Below are 21,136 nucleotides of genomic sequence, written 5' to 3'. Positions count from 1 at the left end.
CCCCCTCCCAGAGCCCAGCCCTGTTTCTTCTTTAAATCACTTTTTTTTTTTTTTTTTTTTTTTTTTTAGGAGCCCCTGGGTGGCTCAGTCGGTTAAGCGTCTGACTTTGGCTCAGGTCGTGATCTCGCAGTTTGTGAGTTTGAGCCCCGCGTCGGGCTCTGCGCTGACCAGCACAGAGCCTGCTATTCTCTGCCCCTCCCCTGCTCATTCTCTCTCTCGCTCAAAATAAATAAATACACTTTAAAATTTAATTTTTTTAAAAAAATTCGGGTATAATGAACATACAGTGTGGTATTAGGTTCCGGGGTACAATGTAGTGATTCAACAATTCTATAGATTACTCGGTGCTCATCAAGGTAAGTGTATTCTTGGTCCCTTTTATCTATTTCACCCACCCCCCCCACCCACCAGTTTGTTCTTTGTATTTAAGAGTCTGTTTATTTTAGTTTGTCTCCTTTTTTCCTTTGGTCATTTTTGCTTTGTTTCTTAATTCCCACATATGAGTGAGATCACATGGTATTTGTCTTTCTCTGACTTCGTTCACATAGTGTCACAAAACCTTCTAGATCCATCCATGTTGTTGCAAATGGCAAGGTTTCATTCTTTTATGTGGCTGAATACTATTCCATATACGCACACGCACACACAACCCGCATCTTTATCCATTCATCTATGGATGGACACTTGTTTGCTTTTTTTTAAAGATTTTTCCTATTTAAAAAAAATTTTAATGTTTATTTATTTTGAGAGAGAGAGAGAGAGAGAGAGAGAGGGAGACACAGAATCCGAAGCAGGCTCCCCGCTCCGAGCTGTCAGCACAGAGCCCGACGCGGGGCTCGAGCTCACGCACTGTGAGATCGTGACCTGGGTCGAAGTCAGACGCTCAACCGACTGAGCCATCCAGACGCCCCAGATTTCTTTCGATTTTTAAGTAATCTCGACACCCAACATGGGGCTTGAACCCACAGCCCCGAGATCAAGAGTCACACACTCCACCAACTGAGCCAGTGGGCGCCTTGAGCCTAAACAACACTTCTGATCCCATCCAGAGTAAGCGGTGAATGGGCTGTCCCCCTGGGAGATGCTGTCCGCACATGACATGCCTCTGAGGGCAGCACTGGAACCTTTCATATCAGACCCACTTGTGCCGGATTCCATATTGGCCTCGTCCGCCCCCGTTATTTTGTTCTCAGCTTTATCGAGGTACGACTTACAAACGACAAAATGCACGCACACTGAGCCTACAGTTTGGTGAGTTCTGGCAAGTTCATGGCCTGTGAAACCACCACCACCGTCAGGATGGAGAACATTGCCACAGTCACCCCAGAAGTACCCTCGCGGCCCCTGACAGCCGCCCCTCGTCCACACACAACCCCAGACCCATGCCGATCTGCTTTCTGTCACCATAGACGCGTTTGCTTTCTCTAGAACTTGATCTATACGGCACACTCAGTTCATATTCTTTTGTGTCTGGGTGTTCCCCCTCCCCCCTTTTTCACCGGATGTGTTTTCAAAATGCATCCACACTTTCTGTGCATGGGTACTGTGTTCTTCGCCGGGGCTGAATAGCTTTGGGCTTGATGGACGCCGCACAATTGGCTTCTTCGTTCACTTGTCGACGGATGCCTAGGTTCATTTCTGGCTCCAAAGCTTCTGTGAGCAGCTCAAGCACAAATCTTTGAGTGGACCTGTTTGTATTTCGTCGGGGTAACTAGCCAAGAGTGGAATTCTGGGTCTCGTCGCAAGGATATGTCTCACTGTGAAAGAAACGGCCCAAATGGCTTCCAGAATGGCTGTACCATTTTGCAACCCCACAGGCAACGCAGGAAAGCCCCATTTGCTTTGCCCCTTCACCAATACTTGGTATTGTCGAACTTTTTCATTTCTGCCACTCTTTTGATTTACTCCTTTTTATTATTTTTAATTATTTGTTTTTAGTTTTCTTTGCAATAATTTATTTTTGAGAGACTCAGAGACACAGAGCATGGGGGGCGGGGGGGAAGGGTGCAGAGAGAGAGGGAGATGCAGGATCCGAAGCAGGCTCCAAGCTCTGAGCTGTTGGCATAGAGCCCGACACGGGGCTTGAACCCACGGACTGTGAGAACATGACCTGAGCAGAAGTTGGACGCTTAACCGACTGAGCCACCCAGGTGCCCCCGTTTCTGCCATTCTAAGTGGATACGGAGTGGTAGGAACAAATTGCTTTTTTTAAAAAAATTTTTTAACGTTTATTTTTTATTTTTGAGAGAGAGAGAGAGAGAGAGAGAGCACAAGCCAAGGAAGGGCAGAGAGAGAAGGAGACACAGAATCCGAAGCAGGCTTCAGGCTCTGAGCTGTGAGCACAGAGCCCCATACGGGGCTCGAACCCACAAACTGTGAGATGATAACCTGAGCCGAAGTCCGACGCTCGACCGTCGGAGCCACCCAGGCGCCCCTGAGCAAATCGCTTTGAACTTCCTCACACTCGCCTGCCCTCAGTCCTTCCAAAAGGAAATGCTTCCCAAAGAGCTTTTTTTATAGATGACACGAGAAAGCGTATCGTGGGTCGGGCCTGGCATACAATAGATGCTCAATAAATATCAGCCCCACTTCTCCTGGCCGCAGTTCGCAAGCCAGCTGCACATCCCCTCCACCGGGGAGCTTTTAGAAGGTTTCACAGCCCATCAGCCAAATTAGAATCTCTGGGGAGGCCTGAGACGGGCCGCTGTGTTGGGGGAACAAAGCCTTGTCGGCCCCGGCACCGGGCCCGGCCTGGGTCCGGCCACTCGTAAGTAGCAGCTGGTGACCGCCGCGACCCCGAGTGTTTGAGGTTTGCATGTGTGCGAGCGAGTGAACTAGCGGTCGGAGCCTGCCCAGCCGCCTCAGTGGCCTTCGAAGGCAGGCCGGCCAGAGACAGGCATGTTTGCAATTTCCGAGGAATCTGCAGGGTGGAGAGGGAATGTGCAAGAAGAACGTCTCCAGCGCAGCAGGCCGTGGCAGCAGGCGGAGTGGGGATCACGGGCAATCAGGCACAGCCGCCTGGAGAGGCAGCCGTAACCCACTCTGTCGCTCCTTAGGCCGGCTTTGTGTGGTTTAACAAGGCTTTTCCAGTCTCTCCTCCGCAGCCAGCTGGCAAAGCCGTGGGATCAGCCAGAGGGTGCTGCCGAGGTGCCCTTCTGAGGACGGCAGTTATGCCCAGAGCCCCTCCGCCGTCCTGACAGCGTGATGCACGGGGAGGGGGCAGCCTCCCCCGCCCCCTCCAAAATAAGAGACCCCTGCTTTCCGCGCGCCCCGAAAGCCTCTTCTGCTCCTGTGGCTGTAGTTTCTGGAAGGGCTTTCCTGCCTGTCGTTCTCAACAGCTGAGTCATTTTCCAGAGAGTTAGAGCAGGGAGAAGGACTCTTCCCCAGACGGGAGGTCATACACAGTCTTTGTCTCAGCCTTGTCTTTCCTCCCACACCAGACGGCCTGTTGACTAGCTGCCGGGTACCTGGTCGGTGACTAGAACTAGGCTGAAGCCAGAATTTCTGGAGGATTTGGATATTTCACACTCAGGGGCTGAACGGAGCCCACGGCACCCAGAATACGGGTAGAGGACCCCCCTCCCTCCATTCCACACACCACGGCTGTGAAGGCGACCACCCCAAATGCAGTGACGCAAGATCACAGCCTTTCCCTGTGCTAACAGATTCCGTGGGGCGGGAATTTGGACAGATACGTTGAGGACGGCTTGTTTTTCCACTTCATGAGGTCTAGGACCGCAGCTGAGAAGTTGTCAATGGCTGAGGGGCACTGCAGAGGTCGGGGACCGGAGTCATCTAGAAGCTTCTGTACTCATCAGGCTGGTGCCTGGGGTAGGACGACTCGGAAGCTGGGCCCAGTGGAGACCATCAACCAGAGCATACGGCCTACGGGTGGCCTCTCTATGTGACTTGGGTTCCCTTACAACGTGGTGGCCTCGTGGCGGTCAGGCTTCTTACATGGAGTCAGCGTCCTAAGAGGAAGTCAAGGGCATCAGAAGACACGTCAGGTCACCTTTGTCATACGTTATGAGTCAAAGCAATCATTAGTCCTCGTAGATTCAAAGCGGAGGGACGTTTATCCCACCTGTCAACAGAAAGGAGCCTCATGTATTCTGTGTCAGAGTAATCTGTGCTTTGATTTGAAATATTTTTTAATGTTTATTAATTTATTTATTTTGAGAGAGAGAGAGAGGACGCGAGCAAACAAGGAAGGGGCAGAGAGAAAGAATCCTAAGCAGGCTCTGAGCCGTCAGTCGAGAGCCTGATGTGGGGTTTGACCCTCGAACCGTGAGAACATGACCTGAGTTGAAATCAAGAGTCGGACGCTGGGGGCCCCGGGGTGGCTCCGTCGGTTAAGCATCCGACTTCGGACGGAGTCATGATCTCATCGCTCGTGACTTCAAGCCCCGTGTCGGGCTCCGTGCTGACAGCTCGGAGCCCGGAGCCCGCTTCGGATTCTGTGTCTCCCTCTCTCTCTGCCCCTCCCCCGCTCATGCTCCGTCTCCGTCTCTCTCTGGGAAGCCGAGGAGGGCTGGGATGGAGAAGGAGCAACTCCAGGCTCCCGTGAGTCACTCTGATCCCTTCTGGACGCCTCCCCGGGATCCCTCACGGGCGGCTCCCACTCCCTGTGCTGCTGGATTTCAAGGGGAGGCAAACAGTTGGGCCTCAAATCCCACCCTGAAGACTTTTCAGTTTGCTCCTCTCCTTGGCCCCCGGAAAGGCCTCACGGGGCCAGCTCTCAGGAGAACACTGTTCCAGGAGGATCAGAAAGGTGGCAGCGAGCTGGGTGGAAAGGAGAGGGGACCTGCGGGCGGGGCGACCCACGAGGCGAGCGGGCTAAGGCTGCACGGAGGGGAGAGGAGGGCCGTACCTCCGAGACCAAGGAGCAAGATTTGGGAGGAAGGGGAGGGGGCCGCGGCCACTTTCCAGAAAGACCATCCGCTAGATCAAACACACGGCCACACTCCGCGTCAGGCTACCGAGTACGTGCAGATACGGTTCCTCCCGCCAAATGGCTTTGAATGACTCTAGCATCCCAAGCCCGTAAAAATCACATCAAAAACTGAGTCAGCTGTTCTGAGCTTCCTATTCCTCATGGGCCCCCCGAGTGTGGGTGCGGGTGTGGGGGGATGGGGGTTCCTCGCCCCCCCCCCCCGCCTTCGTTGCACAGGAAACGTATGAATTCTTAAACCTGCAGGGAGCACATTGTTTGTGATTACCCTAGACCTTGAAAAGGAAGCGCGACCATAAATTTTGAGATGAACGGCCGAGGGCTGGAAGCCTGCCTCTCTGCTTGACTTCAATAACTTATCTCAATGAATCCCCAGCAGAAAGCATCTTCTATACTTCAGTTCTTGAGAAGATGAGACGTGAGTGCTGGGGAATTATAAGACAGAGGGGCTTTATTGCAACAGTGAACAAGCTGAAAATTACAAGGTAATGGAATCTCAGTAGGAGGTCCCCGTACCCTGCCATTAGCTAACTCAGACAATGATTGCGGCAGAATAGACGGAAGGGTCTAGAAGCCCCGTGCGGGCTTCTGCACTTTGCAGCCCGGATGGAGTCGCACTTGAAGGCCCAGAGGGTACACCTGGTTGCCGGGGGCTTTGGCCCCGGCAAGGGTTTGCTTTCAGTCCCCGGCGGGGAGAGTACACGGGGTCAAAGCTCCCTTCCGGTCTCCAGGATCACCTGCCTTGAGGAGCCTTCCTCCCGTCGGAGATGGGTTCGCTCGGAGCCCCGGCGATGCGCGGAGGCTTAAAGAGTGTTCGGAAGAGGTAAAGCATCTGGGCCAGACCTAGAGGAGATACTGATCTCCGGGGACATAGCTCTGCAGGTGCTACCTCCCGCGCCACTTGTGGGCTCACTGAACCACGGGACAGCCCGAGAAGGGACCCGGGTCCAGAGCCACGAAGGCTCCAAGGCTGTGACGGAAATACGGAGGCCAAGGTGTGTGCCCTGATGGTGGGGCGGTGAGAATGCGATCACACCGCATGGAATTTGTATACCAGGTGCCTGGCTGGTGTCCGACACACCTTTTCTCTGACCCTTGCCACGACCCCTCGGATCTTACCCCCATTCTGCACGAGAGAGAGACGTTTGTCCTCTTAGCGCACCACAAATTTGGATAGCTTCATCCCAGGAAATACTGTTTACCAAAAGGTGGCTCTTTGGGGATCATCTTTATGACTTCGGCCCTCTCCGTGTATTTCGACTCAGTGCGCCCAGCTTGCCCACGCTTAGCTTAGGTGAATGCAGCAGAGGGGTGGGGCGCAGCCTGGGAAGAGCCAGGCACTGGACCAGGCCGCGTCCCTCTCGCCTGACCCAGCTAAGAAAAGTAGCAGGTGCAGCGGCGGGCCGCAGCTTCTGGAATCCAACAGGAGGCAGGAGAAGGCGGCAGACCTCACAGAAGGGGGAGGGAGGAAGGGAGGGAGGGACACAGCCTGGGCAGTGGGGCATTCTGTGGGCGTCCTGCAGCGGGCTGGGGTGGGGAGGGGGGAGTAACCCACAGCAATCGACCCCCTCGGCTGCGACGTGTCACTGGGGACTTCCCGTCCCTGGGAGGGGCTGCTGACCAGAGCCCAGCAAGGGCACGCTCAGGGAGACCGGCTGGTAGCACAGAGCGAGGGTAGACTCTGTTTCTAGAGCTGAAACCGAGGCAGAGAAATGAGGCTGGAGTTCTCTACAAACGCCCCATGTGGCAGGGAGAGGAAGGCCAGGGGGCGGGGGGCTGGGCACCGCGCCTAGCAAGCCCCGCCCCCAGGGCAAGCGGCCGGTGCTTTATGTTAAGACGACAAAGGTTTGCTTTCAGTCCCAGCGGGGAAAGCACGCAGGTCAAGTGTCTGCACAAATGAGCCAACAGCGCCGCTGAACAGCCTCCGTTGAGCCCACCTTTGTCTGAAACTCCTGAGTGCATGCTAATGAGAACCGTTTCCAGCTTGGGTTTGTAAGCGCCTGCAAACAAGGGCCGGGCTGTCATCCCCAGTCAGAGGTAAAAATGCGGCTAATTATGTAAAATGGGATGGAGCGCTAAGCCTAGAACCGCTGAAGGGGGAAGAGAGGAGGAGAGGGTGGCTTGCCATTGGGGGAGGCTCTCTGCAACTTGGGGGCCTTTGGTGTTCCTTTTTCACTTTGTTCCGAGAAGGCTTGGCTGATGCCCCGGGTGTGGCATTCAATTCAGTTCACCCACCATTTCCTAGGAGAAGTGTACCTTGGAAGAAAACAAGAAGAAAGGAAGGAAGGAAGGAAAAGGGGAAGAGGGAGGAAGGATGGAAGGAAGGAAACATGGAAGGAAGGAAGGGAAGGAAAGAAGGAGGGAGGGGGAGAAGGGAAGGAAGGAGGGAAGGAAGGAGAGAAGGAAGGAAGTGAGGGAGGGAGAGAAGGAAGAAAGGAGAGAAGGAGGGAGAGAAGGAAGGAGAGAAGGAAGGAAGGGGGAAGGAAGGAAGGAAGGAAGGAAGGAAGGAAGGAAGAAGGAAGGAAGGGGGAAGGAAGAAAGGAGGGAAGGAGGGAGAGAAGAAAGGAGGGAAAGAAGGAAGGAAAGAAGGAAGGAAGGGGGAAGGAAGGAAGGAAGGAAGGAAGGAAGGAAGGAAGGGGGAAGGAAGGAAGGGGGGGGAAGGAAGAAAGGAAGGAAGGAGGGAGAGAAGAAAGGAGGGAAAGAAGGAAGGAAAGAAGGAAGGAAGGGGGGAAGGAGGGAGAGAAGGAAGGAGGGAAGGAAGGAAGGAAAGAAGGAAGGAAGGAAAGAAGGGGGGAAGGAATGGAGGGAGGGAGGGAAGGAAGAAAGGAGGGAAGGAGGGAGAGAAGGAAGGAGGGAAGGAAGGAAGGGGGGAGGGAAGGAAGGAAGGAAGGGGGGAAGGAAGGGAGGGAGGGAGGGAAGAAAGGAGGGAAGGAGGGAGAGAAGAAAGGAGGGAAAGAAGGAAGGAAAGAAGGAAGGAAGGAAGGGGGGAAGGAAGGAAGGAAGGAAGGAAGGAAGGAAGGAAGGAAGGAAGGAAGAAAGAGACCCAAACAAGCAAACCCTCAAACAGACATTCTCCCCACTAGTTTGGATATCATGCTCTGCACACACTTTGTGTGCATACTTTGTTTTCCTGAGTGTACCTGCCTAGTCACCAGGACGGAGTGACCTGTGTTCCAATGTGTGCTGTGAGTGATCTAGAAAGAAGTGTCCCTCCTCCCCATTAAAATAATAATAATAATAATGAAGACTGCCTATTCAGAGCCAGGAACTGTAACAGAGTTTGTCGTGTGTCACCTTGTTTGGCTCTGGAATCACACAGGAGGAGCTATGCCGGCCCTGCGGTCATTTCCAGACCTCACGGCAAGTGCATTTCCTGCTCAGATTACCCGCTCACTGCGTCCTCAGGTGGGGTTCTGCTTCTTGTGGGACCCATGCTGGTGGAACAGTCGCGATCTTGCCCGTCACTGGTGGCCGTTCTAGATAGAAAGGAAGCTCTGGAGAGCCCACCCCAGCAAGAGGGCTCTTGTCTGAAAGCGAGGGATGCTCCGTTCCGTTCGCAGCTCCTTCCATGGTCGTCGCACGGCCCCATCCTTCCCCAGGAGCGCCCGACGCACGATCCCACCTTGTGCCCAGAAGGCAGAGCGTGGGACATTCTCGGTCAAAAGCACCAATGGACACCAGTGGCCCCCACAGTGCTGAAAATAATACCTGACCCACGGCATCGGCGGGATCATCCTTCATTCTACGGATGAGGTTTCCAAAGCTGGGACAGCTTGATTCGCTGAGCCAAAATCAAGGGTTTTCATGGCTTCCTACGGTTTTGCTTTTAGTATCCGTGACTCTGTTGCCTGGAAAAAAGCCAACCTGTGGGTAGATCGACCAAACTGAGCGTCCCAACCTGAAAGCTGGTTGCCTTGCGGGGTCTTGCCCACGTGGCTGGCCACTTCGCTGGCCTCTTTCCTGTGAATGTCTTTTTACGACGCCGTTCCAACCAGCATGAGGTCTCCCAGACAAGGGTCCCATAGAATGTTAGTTCCGTTCGATACCAAAAAGCGTCCCACTGGGGCGCCTGGGTGGCTTGGTGACTAGCAAATGATATTTACCAATAGCTTGAAGGCAGAGCCCGTACCTGCGTGAGTCTCTCTACCTGCCGTACCGAGAATATAGCACAAACTCGCTGTGTGATATAATGAATACCACCATCCCTGAATTTTCCTGTGCTGGAGCCACTGCAGGACAGGAGTTTATGGTCTGTATCGCTTAAAATGCAGTAAATATCAGTGCCAGTCATTAACGTCTTGGTCCCGTGTGTCCCTGTTAAGATAGCATCCAGAAAACCAAAGCCGGTAGGTTTACGGCACGTCGTGTGCTATCAAATGCCCTTTGATAATCACAAGGAGATTTTGGAGAATCTGTTTTGGAGAATCACAAGGCCTGTTGGCAGATTCAAGCCTTGAATGGAACGCTTTTTTTTTTTTTGAGTTTATTTATTAATTTTGAGATAGAGACAGGGCGAGTGGGGGAGGGGCAGAGGGACAGAAAGAATCCCAAGCAGCCTCCAGGCTGCCGGAGCCCGACGCGGGGCTCAAACCCCTGAACGGTGAGATCATGACCTGAGCCGAAATCAAGAGGAAGACGCTTAACTCACTGAGCCCCCCAGGTGCCCAGGAAGGCAGTTTTTAAATCTCTAACGCCAGCCTGACCAGATAGTTCTCATCTTCATTTTCTAGATAACTACAAGTCAGATTAGCCTGCCTGGTCAAGATCACAATGCCGGTACGAGACTGAGCCTGGGTCCCCACCTGGGCCCTTTCACTCCACTGCTTGGCTGCTCTCTGCCAGATCCCCTGCAGGGACCGAAATAGACCTCACAGGAGCATCGAGGGCACAGGCTTGCAAAGCTCAGGGTAGCCATAGTTTCACTCTTAAATGTGGCTTCCAGAGCTTTCTATCCACGCGTTCTGTGCACGGAGGTCAGTGGTGCCCAACCTTGACCAGACAGCAGCAACACCCGCGGAATGTCATAGAATGCCCCTGTCAGTCTGTGCCCCCACACCAGTGAGATCAGAACTTCTGGGGTGGGTGCCCGATATTCGGGGTTTTTTTTTTTTTGAAGCCCCCCAGCGATTCCAATGTGGAGTCGAGATTGCGAACCAGCGGCATGGGGCACTTGCTTGGCCTGTGGGAAGGACCCGCTTCGCTCTGAGAAACTGTAGCCCTCACCTTCGCCTTGGAGTATGAGATCACACCTTAAAATATATGTATTTAAGGGATTCCAAATCCTTCGGCAGGGGCCAGAACTTTGGGTTTGGACTCTCCCACGTTCTGCCCTTACGGCTGTCCAGCCTGGGGGACGACTGCCTCTCTGGTCTGCAGTGTTGTTTTGTTTTGCTTCGTTTTTGTAATTGCGTCTATAATCATGCCCTCTGCACAGGCTGGTGTGCAGAGGAAGGGAAGGAAATGGACACACCTTCCTTGTTCCGTACTTGCTATATAGCAGGTACTCAAACACGACGCTGTCCCTTTCTCTTCCTTCGCAGGTCCCTCTTCTCCCCTAGGCCTAATTTTAAATGAATCAATAATCTTAAGCATATTAAGAATTCCACGGCTGTGTTTAAAACTAAGGTTGGCGGAAACCCCGTGTTGGGACCAGGGAAGACCTAGAGTCAAGTGACGGCTTGTACCATTTTCCGTTGGCTCGGGCAACGTTATTAGTGGTGGTGCCATTACAATGGCCTTTGTTTAACTGGAGGAATCGGAGTCAAGTGTTCGCTTAAATCAGTGAAGTTCAACGGAGACAAATATGTGTGTAGAGTCTCCATTCATAGATGCGCTAATTGCTGGCCCGACTCGCTAAATTCTAATTAAAACCATCCCACCAGATGATTTTATTTTATTCCTTTCAACTTGCAATTAAAGCATTTGCTGGCCAACTATCCGGAAGAAATGAGGAAAATCTGCTTAGGTGTTTGCAGAAGAAAATGGGATGAAGGCCCCTGAGGTGGTGACGGGTGCGTTGGTAGTTGAACAAGATGGACTCCTCGTTGGTTGGATACGACTCTGGGGGGAGGAGTTGGCTGTGCTCTGGGATATCGAGTTAGCTGGATGCCAGGTTAGTTCGAGAATTCGGTTCTTCACGGATGTATTGACTGCCGGTCCGTGCCCGGGAGCAGGACCCTGATGTGAATCACCAGTCTCGGAACGTGTGAATGGCAAACCCAAGCACGGGTGGGGACCCACACTCTCAGGACTTTCTCAGGATGCTGTACCGTGGCCTTTTCCCCTTTGCTCTCATTCTCCTGGTTGGGTTGGTTCCAATTTCCTTGTTGTGTTAATGATCCCCCACTTAATGACTGTAACCAAATGGGCACCCCCCCCGAATTCTCTCAGATTCTATTTGCCCCGCACTTAGTGGCCCTCTCTTGTATCCTTCTAGATACCTGGGGGTAGGACTTAGCCAGATACTCACCTAGCGCCAGGTTAGCTATCACACAGACTATGGAGGTCACCATCCTTAATGCAGAGACCGCAGTTACAAACTTATAAGAAGAACGCTGAGGCCCCAGTAGATAAACAAAGACATAAATCCTTAACAACATGAAAATACGAATGACTCAGAAACAAAACAAATGAACAGAATAAAGAAGAAACAGACCAAAACGCCAGACTCAAATACAAAGAACAAACTCCCAGTTCCCCCGACAGGGGTTGGGGAGGGGAAGGGGATTAAGAATGAGGAGCGCTGAGTCGAGTATAGACCTGTTGAATTATGGTCTATTCATCGTATTATGTTGTATACCTGAAACTAATATAACATATCAATTCAACTGTACTTTAATTTAAAAAAAAAAAAAAGCAAATGTTAACGATATGAATGACCAAACATGTTTAAAATACAGATGAAAACAAGCATGAGATACTATTTTTCACCTATTTAACAGCGGGATTATCATACTTCAGAATGTTGGTGAAGGGGCACATTCAGATGGGCCGATAAGAGTAGATATGGGTATCAGGCCCTCCACCAACCAGCTCAGGGCCCAGAACAAGGGTCCAACTGGAGGCCCACATGTCATGTGTCTACACAGGTCAAAGTCACAAACAAAGCTAATGAACTATTAAATATTTTCAGTCTTCCCACCTTGACAAATAACGCCTTCCCAATGAGTTGGATGAACTTTAACTCCTAGATTCCCAAGACTTCTTTCAAGAACTTTGGATAGGGAGAGTGAGCCCTAGGCCCCCAGCCCTTGGCCTGTCCTCCATATTTTTCCCGCCCCAGCTCCATCTGCATTGTGAGGGGTTTTGTGCGAGTGTATGTGGACACCCTAAAAGCACCTTCAAGATCTTTCCAGGTGCCTACCCACCCCACAGACAGCAGGGCTAGGGGTATGGACATGGCAGTTGAGGTCTGCTCTTGAGAAAATGGCCCCAGGGAAGAGACGCCGGAGCCCTGGAAGCAGGCGTGAGAAACTGAGACAGGCATTTCTAGGACTCCTAGGAAGAGTCTAGGAGTCAAGGGTCATGATTCCCAATGCATTATCTCCTTGGCCCATGGAACCCTTAGTCAATGGGGAATACCATGACCCGAGGAAGGTCAAAGAAGGGCCCAGGAAAAGTGTGGGACCAGGACAGGGACTCTTCTTGCCAGGGTCAATAGTGATGGTATTATCTCTCTAGGAAACAACTAAACGATACGCTTCCACAAATTAAAAATGTGAATAGTCTTTGATCCAGACACCCAATCTTTAATTAGAACTCTATACAGAACACTAAACAAAAAAGTGAATTAATACCGATATCTAAAATATTGTTTGGTAGTGTGATGTATCATTACCCCTCACCCCCCAAAAGAACCCCACAGCCTAAATGTCTAACAATAAGTCGGTTACTAAGTTATTCATGGCACCATCCAAATAAGTCCGACGATGTTCAGTGTCAAAAATAACAATAAATTATTTAATACATAATGTCAGGTGACAGATTTAAGTGAAGTGTTTTTGTACGTAATGGAGAGCGGTAATTAAAAAAAAAATAGATCAAGATGTGAAATTTTCCATACATCACTGGAGATATAGAAAAAATACGTATTTTTTTAAGTTTATTTACTTTGAGAGAGAGAGTGAATGCACATGAGCCAGCAGGGGAGGGCATAGAGAGAGGAGGAGAGAGAGAGAATCCCAAGCAGTTTCCGTGCTGTCAGCGCTTTGCCCAGTGTGGGGCTCAAACCCATGAACCCTGAGATCATGACCGGAGCTGAAATCAAGAGTCAGATGCTCAACTGACTGAGCCCCCCAAAAAAACATTTAAACGTGAATTCGCCCGAGTAGAATATTAACTGCTGTTGATGAAGCAGGTAAGGGTGAGGGAATGAATTACAGGTAACATTTTTCTCTTAATGTTGGCCTTTGTTTGGAGAACGTTCTAAATAACAGCTTATTAATTTTGCTCTCAAAAAAAAAAAAGAATGTACAAATTATTTTCTATGTTTGGAAATGGAGCTGAAAAACGCAAGAGAAGTCATTGTCATGGATCTAGATTTTGGCTTGGGGATGGGTTCATAGGTGCTTACGGCATTGTTAAAAATAAATAAGTTAATATACAAACAAAGGAAGCAAGGACTTACTTGCGGGGAGCAATGATCAAGGCGTGTCGTAAGCCAGAATTATGATTAATCTATTCCTGGACAGCCGAGGTCCATGTAAGTCCACACGAAATTTCATAAACTAGGGATAGAAATAGAAACACAGGGCCAAAAACAAAGGAGAAGCGAAGATTCGCTGCCTAGAAGGTAAACGCCGTTGATCCGCGGTTTTTCTCCCGAGCTTACTGGCAGGCACAACAAGGGAAGGCCACAACGGGCACTTCTTCCTGTTTGTAACCAGCACCTACCGAGGTATGTCGCTTCGCACGATGCTGTGTTCATCTGTCGTTTGCGGGCGCACCGCCTTTCTAGAAGGCGTCCTTGTCTCTCCATTTCTGGTTCGGTTTCGGAGAGTGGCGCAATAGAAAAAAACAGGTTGGACTGGGCTCTTTCTGACATTTGCTATACCTGCGTGCAAGCTGTTGAATCGAGACATTTCTCTGTCCTCCCAGGTCCCAAGGAGGCTCGGCGTTGCCCCGAACGGGCACTTTGCAGCAACCAGGGAGGAAAAAATGTTTGTCCCTGCTCTGAAGGTGGGTACGGAGAACAACTGATGGGACAGCCTGAATGGGGAAAATCGAGAAGACGTAGGATATCTGTGGGGCAAAGTGTGTGGGAGGAAATTTTCTGAACACAGGGCAGGAGACGGCGCCGAGTTCATGAGTCCCCAAGACGGCCATTACTTGTGACATGGAAGGCAAGTTCAGGGTCCCCCCCAAGTCCACCCTAAGATTTGACCATTTGCTAGAAGGACTCATAGAGTCACTGACAGTCGCTAGATGCGATGTTACAGTTTATTATGGTAAAAAGATGACGATTAAAATCAGCCCGAGTGGCGGAGCATTCCACACGTGGGGCTTCCGGTCATCACCTTCCGCTGGAATCACAGCAGCACTGCCTTCTCCCAGCGACGACGTGTGACAATGCGCTCGGAGTATTGCCAACCAGGAAAGCTCACCCAAACCCTGAAGTCCAGAGTTTTCATCAGGGCTTCAGCACGTGGACATGTGTGACCACCCACGTGGCTTGACCACGGTCTGGGGCCCTTCTAGAGTTTGCCCTCATGCTGCCTGGCCCAAGGCCCTGCCCGTGAATCACATACAGTGACAGTGTGGCTCAAGGCCCCCACGTAAACAAAGATGCAGGTCATTCTAAGGTTTTAGAGATTACCTCCCCTATAGGGATTAGAGAAAAGGCCAGATCTCTCTTTGGGTAAAGTTAATTCTTTTTTTTTTTTTTAATGTTTATTTATTTTTGAAAGAGACAGAGAGAGACAGAGTGCAAGTGAGGCAGGGGCAGAGAGAGAGAGGGAGACACAGAATCCGAAACAGGCTCCAGGCTCTGAGCCATCAGCACAGAGCCCAAGGCGGGACTTGAACTCACAAACCCAGACATCGTGACCTGAGCGGAAGATGGGTGCTCAACCGACTGAGCCACCCAGGCACCCTGTTAATTCTTTTTTTTTTTTTTTTATGTTTATTGATTTATTTTTTGAGCGAAAGAGAGAGGCAGAGAGGGAGAGAGAGAAATCCCAAGCAGGCGGAGCCTGACGCAGGGCTCAAACTCACGAACTGTGAGATCACGACCTGAGCCGAAACCCAAGAGTCGGACGCTTAACCAGCTGAGCCCCCGGGGTGCCCCTGGGGAAAATTAATTCTTGACTACACAGACAGACATACTCAGATGCTCTAAAGCCAGCTGTACGTGCTGTCATTGGGTATGAAGGGATCATTTGGATTGTTGCATATTCAGGGACTGTACATCGCTGTCCCCCTTTCCCACCCCTTTCGAGTGCGAACAATCCAGACCCGAAAACAACACAGGCCTTGTGAAAGCAGCGTTTCGAAATAGTAGCGTTGCAAGCAGAGCTCCCCGGAGAGGAATTTCTGGAATGGAGTCAGATGTGCGCCATATTTATTAAGGGGTACCTGTGGGCAGGAGAATGTTAGCCCCACGAATGCCTACCTTAAGATCCCTGTAACCAGTGAATGTGTTACCTTGCACGGTAAAAGGGGCTTCGCAGCTGTGAATAAGCTAGGGATCTTGAGATGGGGAGGTTAGCCTGGATTATCTGGACGCGTCCGATACGATCACAAGGGCTCACACAGCAGGGAGGGTCAGAAATCAGGAGGGGTGGAAAAACAAGAAGGAAGTGTAACGGTAGAAGCAGAGGTCTTCAAGGGGAGGGGGGTCTGAAGATGTTGGCGAAGTTGCCGGCTTTGAAGAGGAAGGAAGAAGCCAGGAGCCAACCAAGAAACCCGTCTCAAGAAGCCAGAAAAAGCAGAGATTCTCCCATAGAGCCTTCGGAAGGCCCGTAGCCCCGCCGGCATCTTAATTTTAGCCCAGGGAAGCTTCCAGAGCTATGTGTGCTGTTCGAAACCACCGCGTTGGTGGTCTTTGGGAGGGCGAGGAAGCAGGTGTGGGGCGAGAGGCAAGTCCCGCAGAGATACTCAGGTCTCCAGGGCGGCCTTGACCGACTGTCGGGGGAACCCTGTAGTGAGCGAACCCTCCAGGGCTGTCTGTGATCAGGCCGGGCCTTCAGCCAATGCTGCCGCAGGGGCAATGGCCCCCCGGTAAGGCCTGCCCGCCGGCTGTGACCCCGGCTTACAGGAAGGGGCATCTGTGCGTTACAGCCCACAGGGCACTCAAGTTGGCATGAGAACCCCGTCCCACCCCCCGCTTGGGTCAGAAGGAACCGAAAGGAGACCTGTCCCCTTGTTCTCTTTTGGGGGCAAAAGCATGTTCGGGAAGGTTCCGGCAGACGTGAAGCCTTGCATTCGCGCAGACAGAGAAGAGGAAGGCTGTTTGGGGGGGGGGGGGGGGTGGCTGTTGAAGCTTATGCCATATTTGTGGCTCCTGGGTCTTTACATTTGCATAAAGGGGCTGGGGCGGTGCCAGGATACAACCCTCAGAACAAGTCAGGGCAGTGGCTACAAGACGCTAAAATGCGAATAGTCTAAAATGCAAATAGTCGCAGCCCGCATGCACCTCGTTGTTGATTACTGAGACCCCTCCTGAGCGCTTTAGGGTTTTGCCACCCGGAGTGTGGGCTGCCCTCTATGCCCCTTGGGAGCTCATCAGAAATGCGGACCCTCAGGCTTCACCCCAGACCCCCTCCCCTCAGGAAAGCCCATTTTAACGAGATCCCCAGGTACTTTACAAGGTCATTAAGGTTTGCAACGTACCGCCTTCCACATATTTACCCTTGACATTCTCACCGAAAGCCCTAGGAGGGAGGGGCCGTCGTTATTCCAGTTTTACAGACGATGACATTCGGGCACAGAGAGGTTATGTGATTTGTGGAAGGTCCCACAGCTGGGAGGGGGTGACTGGTTTTGTTGCAGCATCTGAGCTCTTTTTTTTTTTTTTTAAGTTTATTTATCCATTCTGAGAGGGAGAGAGAGGATCCCAAGCAGGTTCCACGCTGACACAGGGCTCGAGCTCCCGAACCGTGAGGTCATGACCTGAGCCGAAATCAAGTGGCAGATGCTTGAGTGACTGGGCCACCCAGGCACCCCCAGAATCTGAGCTTTTAAGCCTTCCTGCTCCCCCAAAAGAAGTGACTTTGGAGTTGTGCAGAGCCGAGTTCATGTATCAGCTCCTTCTTCGTGGCTGTGTGCCTCCAGACAGGGTGCGGAACCTCTCTGAGCTGCTGTTCCCTCATCAGGAAAGGGGCTCAGGAATCGCACGTACTTCATAGAGCTTTTGTGGGCAGGATAAGAGAAGGCTTGTGAGGCATTTAGCAGTCAGTGTTCGTTTCTGTTACGACCGCTGGGACTGTCCCCATCTTGGCCACGATGCGGTCCGTGTTATCAGCACCCTCGTCATTGCCATCGTCGGCATCAGATTGCCAGGGTGAGGACCCAGGGTCACGGGGGACAGGACCTGCAGGAACTGAGCAGAAAGTCACCCGGGGTGGAGCGGCCACACGGGTGCTGACAGCCGCCTCGGGGCGCTGACCACAGAACCTGTTTCCTCAACCCCCCCTAAGCCCCGGCGAGGTTTGTGACTCGTGTTCTGGACCCTTTGCTGCCCACCCAGAGTTGCGAGCCCGGACTAAATATCTTCCTGGGATAGTGAACCGGAAGGCGGTGTTCCCCCAAGGGGCGGTTGCTGTGGAAACAGGTGCCCCCCGGGGACCAGGACAATTCTGGCAGAGGCTTGACTCCTCATCTCCTAGAAAATAACTGTCCACTTCTGCCTGGGCCTGTTATTCCCAGGGGACGTTTGCCAAAAAGGCACACGCCGTCTGGCCCGCATCCTCACCATCACCTCTTGGCTCTATGGCTGTCGGAAGGAGCGTGTCCTCTGGCTTGTATCTGTGACTTTGCAGCCGGTGCTCGCGGGCTGGGTTACGAGCGGCGCTGACTCTTTGAGGGTCGCTTTTTATCGATCTAGCCCTGCGTTTCCTTGCCGCTCCTTGCCAACACCCCCTTATTTTCTGGGCCTCCTCGAATGCGCACTGCCACCCTTCTTTAAAAGAGAGCCAGAGTGTCCGAGGCTTTATTTAGCCCGGGAAGGAAACTCTCAGGGAAGGGAACAACGTGGGTCCAGATGGCTCTGTTTCCTGACGTTTGCCCTCCTAGCAGGTGGAGGGGTTCTGTTTGGATTCCTGCTGTTTCCACCGCCCTTCCTTCCCGAGGGCGTTCGCATCTTTTTTTAATCCATTGATGTGCGTGTGTGTGCGTGTGTGCACACGCACAGGGAAACAACTTTCCCTTGTTTTCCTTAGCACAGCCAGACAGGTTAAAAAGCACTTCACAAAACAGCGAGGAAAAGCAAAAGAGAAACAAAGAAAGTTATAGAAGCAGAGAACCCGTCCAGAGCTCCGGGACAGGTGCTTAACGCTCTCATCCCAGAGTTCTGGCTCCTTCTCTGGGTCCTTTACGCCTTCAGGGTCAGGCTTCCTCCCTCTGCTATGACCTCATCGCGAGAAGCTGGTTTCCCGGGGAAGCCTTGAGGCAGAGGCCAAGAGGAAGGGTTCTAACCCCGCTCTCCCCAGCCAATTCCCCAAAAAGAAAGAGACCATTCTGGAAGAGAGCAGGACATAAGAGGAAGTGTTGTGTCCAAGCCATCCTGGACCCAGAGGCCCCCTCTGAAATATTTCTACAGATGGGACTGCGCTTTGTGGTGAGTTGAGGTGAGCCATTGTCATGTCGTCTGGAATTTCTTCTGCTTCGAAATTAGCCAGACTTCCCCTGTCCCTCTCTCTTTCCCTTTCTTCCTTCTTTGCTTCCATTTATCTGTACAATAAATACTGAGTTTCAACTGTGTGTGAGGTGCCTTGGTATGGGACCTTGATTTGAAAATGTCTGTTTAGGGGGCACCTGGAGGGGGGCTCAGTAGATTAAGCATCTGACTCTTGATTTCGGCTCAGGCCACGATCTCACGTTTGGTGAGATCGAGCCCCGTATCGGGATCCGCCCTGTTGTGGAGCCTGCTTGGAATTCTCAGTCTTCCTCGCTCTCTGCCCCTCCCCCACTCGCACGCCCGTTTTCTCTCTCTCTCTCTCTTTCTCTCTCTCGAAATAACCACAGAAACTTGAAAAAAACGTTTACTTTCAACACGTTCTTTTTGTTTAGGCTCAATAACACTATACCTCGCAAATACTGACACATCTCTCCCTTTCTCGAGGACGTAACCTTCTGCAACTCCGCACACGGATGCGTTCTCGCGGTCTGTGCACCTCCGCGGGCTTGTGTTTGGGGAGACACACGCGCCAGAGTGCGTGTGCACGCGTGTGCCTGTGTTTGGAATCCACTTCTCTGTCCGCGTTCGCTTTAGGTCCACTGGCCCGCATGCTCTTTGGAGGCAGACTTGCCGAGCCTTCAGCAACTCAGTACCTGACCCACCCTGACCGCTCGACATGCCCTGTGCCATCACCCTGCGGGGAAGCTTATACAGTTCTTAGGGGCCCCAGGAAAAGGAGCTGACCGGATACCTCAGGAGAGTGGAGCACAGCTGTTTCACATGATTCAAGTTCCAGAACAAGCCGTGCACCGCGGGGAGCCCTCTCTCCACTAGGCAACCAGGGAGGGAGGTGGCAGATGGCATCTCTGTTTCTCCGCTGAACCCTCCCCCACACTAGAGCCCCATGTAGGCCTGCTTCTTATCTCCACTCACCGTTCTGGGGACTGTTCATATCAAACAAAGCTCTCCGCCAGGTTTCCCTTCCGAGCAGGAGGGGGCTCTCAATCAAGCAACCACCAGAAAACGGCCAGTCTGCTCTCTCCGTTCCCCAGCAGCCCACATCGCCTCTCTGCATCCTTCTCCTTAACTGCTCTCCCAGGCGACATCCATCCCAGACATCTGCGACATCTACGGCACGAGCTGCCTGGATGCCAGGAGCGAAGAGCCCACGGGATAATGAGAACCATTTGCCTTTATGGAGTGCCTTTCTTTCGAGGATCTCCAAGTACCTTTCAGACACTTAAATGTTATCGTTGCAAATGGGGAAACTGAGGACTAAGTAAATTAAGCCTTTTCCTCCGAGACACATGGCTGAGGACGTGAAGAATCCAGCCCACCTGCTCCTCTCCTCTCAGTCCTTCCGAAAGAATGCAATTTACAAGCTGGGAAGTGAGGCTATCACAAAACCCCGGAGCTCATTTTCTTCTTCTCTCCTTGACTGCCCTTCTTCCCGTACCAGCTTCTCCTCCTCCTCCTCGCAAGGGTCTGCATGCACTGAGCGTCCAAGGGTCCTGCCCTTGTACAATTCCAGCAGGGAGCTGGGCTCCAGGAAAACAGGGGCAGGAAGGTCATTGTAGAGGCCAGGCAGGAAATGGCCTCCCCGAGATTTGTTCCTACCTTAGCTTAATCCATTCATCTTGTGTGTGTGTGCATGCTTGTTGGGACACATGAAACATCTTCCGTGGGTCCGACCCTACAGATACGACAGAAGACAACACACAGGTGGCTTCTGTCCCCTGGAGCTGGCAGCAAGTCCCATGTTAATACCGTGCCCACCTCCATCTGTATACTGACACGGCCAGAGGGGTCTCATTTTCTCTCTTGTAAACCAAAACATTTAGTTACCACTTCCACCCACAGGAAAGGTGTGAGCCAAAGGGCCAGTAAGTTCCTGGGATTATAAAGAGCATTCCGTTTATGAAAAATACCTTTTTTGGGACAAGAAAGACCATTCCAATCTTGATACATTTTTTCTAATAATGAGTCTACATAACAATAGTAATAAGTATTGAAGAAAATAGCCACTATTTTTATATATATGGGGTAAGTACTCAGTATTGAGCTACATTCTAAGCCCTGTATACACATGATCTCATTTACTCCTCATATCATTTTTCTGAGCCAGGACCTACTGCTATCCCCTTATATAGAGGAGGAAACTGAGGCACAGAAATGTTAAAAAGTTCTCCTGGGGAATTTCACCAGGTATGAGCTTAGGATTTTAAGTAATCTATCACAAATTCATTCTGCAACTCTGAGAGGTACTCAGCTTTCCATGATGAAAGGCAGGTTTAGGAAATTAAGCCCTTGTTAAGGCACACGGGTTGCGAGGAGACAACATAGGTGGAATC

This window comes from Panthera tigris, chromosome E3 (genome assembly GCF_018350195.1).
Source record: "Panthera tigris isolate Pti1 chromosome E3, P.tigris_Pti1_mat1.1, whole genome shotgun sequence".
In the NCBI taxonomy this organism is placed as follows: domain Eukaryota; kingdom Metazoa; phylum Chordata; class Mammalia; order Carnivora; family Felidae; genus Panthera; species Panthera tigris.
This window is presented reverse-complemented; position numbering follows the sequence as displayed.